Source organism: Colobus angolensis, unplaced genomic scaffold (genome assembly GCF_000951035.1).
Source record: "Colobus angolensis palliatus isolate OR3802 unplaced genomic scaffold, Cang.pa_1.0 Scaffold82, whole genome shotgun sequence".
Lineage (NCBI taxonomy): Eukaryota > Metazoa > Chordata > Mammalia > Primates > Cercopithecidae > Colobus > Colobus angolensis.
In genome coordinates, this window is record NW_012122043.1 from 543870 (window position 1) to 547807 (window position 3938).

Here is a 3938-nt window from a genome sequence, read left to right on the forward strand (position 1 = left end):
GCCAGGATGGTCTCGATCTCCTGACCTCGTGATCTGCCCGTCTCGGCCTCCCAAAGTGCTGGGATTACAGGCTTGAGCCACCGCGCCCGGCCTACGACCATGGATTTTTAAATCTCTCACCTACTCTCCTAATTCCTCAGAGTGCTTGAGCGCTCAGTTGAAATGCATGCTACGTTTGGCTGTGGGCTGTGACTCAAATCTCACAACAATGCCCAGTCTCTGCCCCTCTCCCCTTGCCCCTCCCTTGAAGTGGTCTCTGCCCTGTGTGGTGACCCCCAGCCTCAGCTTCTGGGTGGGCCTCTGGCTAAGCTGGAAGTGGCTGCCACTCCACACCTCAGGGTGTTTCTGACAACACTGAAATTGCACCTTCCTTTACATTGAACCTTGCAGCCTAAATCAGCAGTGCCTTTTTGACTCCTTTAAATTTGGTGGAAAGGTTTCTCTCCCCATGGGACATCTTTCTTGCCTCTGGCTTGGCCACCACTCCCTCCAGGCGGCTCACCCGGGACCTCCTGGCTTTCACTTCTCTCCTTGCCGGCCCAGTGTCTGCACGTCGGCTTTGCTTTTCCTTTGCCTCTGGGCCTGACATGTGTTTCTGGCGTGTTCCTTCAGTGAGTCTCGTATCACATTACTGATTCTGCATCTACCAACAACTTCCATCACTGAAGCATACCGCCCTCCCTACGCCCCAGGCAGTTGACCCCCATCCTTCCAGGGGTGCCCTCCATCAGATCCACAGCCAGGACTCCCAGTTAGGGACACATGTAGTTGCGGTGAATTCGTGTAATTTTATGTTGCCTCAGCATTCCATTTTAAATACTTTTATTTTACTTTTTTTGGAGACAGAGTCTTGCTCTGTCATCCAGGCTGGAGTGCATGGTACCATCTTGGCTCACTGCAACCTCCACCTCCCAGGTTCAAGCAATTCTCCTGCTGCAACCTCCCAAGTAGCTGAGACTACAGGCGTGCGCCACCATGTGCAGGTAATTTTTGTATGTTTAATAGAAACAGGGTTTTACCCTGTTGACCAGGCTGGTCTTGAACTCATGACCTCAGGTGATCCACCTGCCTCGGCCTCCCAAAGTGATGGGATTACAGGCGTGAGCTACCGTGCCTGACCTATTTTACTTTATTTTTTAATTGATATAGTAATTGTACATATTTATGGGGTACATAATGATGTTTCCATAGTGTGTAGTGATCAGATCAGGGTAATTAGCTTATCATCTCAAACATTTATCATTTTTTCATGTTGGAAACATTCAGTATCCTCCTTCTAGCTATTTGAAACTATAGGAGATATTAGTGTTAATTATAAAGCATCCATTTTGAATACAGATGCTCCTGGACTTACGATAAAGCTGCATCCCAATAAACCCATCATAAGTTGAAAATATCGCAAGTCAAAAATGCATTGAATACACAAAACCTACCAACCATCATAGCTTAGCCCGGCCTTCCTTAAACGTGTTCAGAACGCTAACATCAGCCTGCAGCGGGCAAACTCGCCTGGGGACACAGTGGCCTGCAGAGTGAGTCGCTCACCCTCCTGGTGAGTCGCTTACCCTCCTCCTGGTGCGGCTGACCTGGAGTTTCGGCTCCCTGCCGTGGGTATGGTAGGGTGTATGGTTAGCCCAGGGAAAGATCAAAAGTCAAAGCATGGTTTTACTGAATGCATATTGCTTTAGCATCATTGTGAAGTTGAAAATTCCTGAATTGAACCACCGTTAAGTCGGATACTCTCTGTATGAGTTGAACTGTCTCGTATCTGAAGCAGGACTTAGTCCCGACTGTTCATGGAACTCAGGTCTCGCTTTAACCTTTTTCCAGTTTAGAAGAAAAAAATCAGCTCCCTGCCAGTGCTCATTTAATTTTACATAAACATACTCTGAGGCTGAAGCAAATCTGACTAATTTTCAGTGTGAAAATAAAATATAAATCTATTCTTCGAGGCCAGGAGTGGTGGTGCACACCTGTGGTCCCAGCTCCTCGGGGGGCTGAGGTGGGAGGATTGTTTGAGCCTAGCAGGTCAAGGTGGCAGTGAGCTGTGTTCGTGCCACCGCACTCCAGCCTAGGTGACAGAGCAAGACCCTGCCTCGAAAAAAAGAAAAGAAAAAAACTGTTCTTGGAGTTATTTCTAAACAGAACTAACATCAGAATCATCTGAATCATTAGAATAATCTATCTGGGGCTGGGTGCGGTGGCTCACGCCTGTAATGCCAGCACTTTGTGAGGCCGAGACGGGCAGATCACTTGAGGTCAGGAGTTGAAGACCAGCCTGGCCAACATTGTGAAACCCCATCTCAACTAAAAATACAAAAATTGGCCAGGTGTGGTGGTGCACACCTGCAGTCCCAGCTACTCAGGAGGCTGAGGCAGGAGAATTGCCTGAACCCGGGAGGCGGAGGCTGCAGTGAGCCAAGATGGTGCCACTGCACTCCAGCCTGGGTGACAGAGTGAGACTCCATCTCAAAAAAAAAAAAAAAAAGGGTAATCTATTTGTGGAAAATGTATCAAATGAATCTTCAGCCAACGACTGTTTGAAAACAATATTAACATCACGTGTAGGAATGCTGTGTTTTCTAGGACTTGACGTTTTCATTTTCAGTGATAGAGAATCACTATATTTTGTGAATGGAAACACCACTACTAAAACCAGGTAAAACCAGAATGCTATCAATAGTGATGTCTTTTGTTTCCAAAGTCAGTATACCAGAGTGATGTGAAAATAATGAAAGTGAGATATTGTGTGGCAGAGTTATCTTTGGGTAAATGCTGCAGCTGTAAGCGCCGCTGGTATTTTTGGGGCAAATGGTAAAAGGGTTAAACCTGCCGGTGGGAACTCCCCCAGGGAAGCCTGCCTGGGTAGCACCCTGGGGCCCAGGAAAAGGCTCGGCCACAGCCCCTCCCGTGCTGTCCGGCTCCCACCGTGGGTGATACGTGTGTCCTGGAAGGCTTCCTCCTTCCCACTGGCCCTGCAGGGTTTGCTGCCCTCTTCCCTCTGGGATCTGTGAGTAATGAAACTGCTTCTGTAGCTTCATGTGTCTGTGGGGCTGGCTCCTCTGCGTCTCACCTGACTGACACACCTGAGCCTAACTTCTTTCCCAGTTAGGACTCTCTCAGAGAGTGGGTAACTTGGTAGGGATAAACCCAATGCAGGTCAGACCAGAGCCACAAGGGTACCTGCTGGTATAAACAAGCCCCTGGTCACATTAAGCATTAAGCTGTCTGCCAGGATAAAGAAGTGTCCCTGAAAGCTCACTGTGCACACCCACCACCACCAGCTCCCCTGGAGCTATGTCTTATATCCACTCTCCAGAGACAGCAACCCCAGACCAAATTAGAATAAAAAACAAGAGTAGAAAAATGTAGTAAAATAATTAGGAAGTGATGAGTTTCCAGTATTTATTTTCCATGTTTGTGTTTGTTTGTGTGTGTGTTTGAGACAGCATCTCAGCTGACTCAACTGGACTCCCAGGCTGGAAGGCAGAGGTCCCATCACGGCTCACTGCAATCTCCAACTCCCGGGCTCAAGTGATCCTCCCACCTCAGCCTCCCGAGTAGTGGGGACTACAGGCGTGAACTGCTATGCTCAGATAATTTATTTTTTTGTTTTAGAGATGGGGTTTTACTGTGTTGTCCAGGCTGGCCCCAAACTCCTGGGCTCAAGTGATCCGCTCACGCCGGCCTCCCAAAGTGCTGGGATTACAGGTGTGAGCCACCGCGCCCGGCCTATAATTAATTTTTAATAATGACTGTGTTTTAATAACCAGCTCAGAATTCCTGTAAGTTTAAGGATGGGTTGCTGGGCGCGGTGGCTCACGCCTATAATCCCAGCACTTTGGGAGGCCGAGGCGGGCGGTTTACGAGGTCAGAAGATTGAGACCATCCTGGCTAAAACGGTGAAACCCCGTCTCTACTGAAAATACAAAAAATTA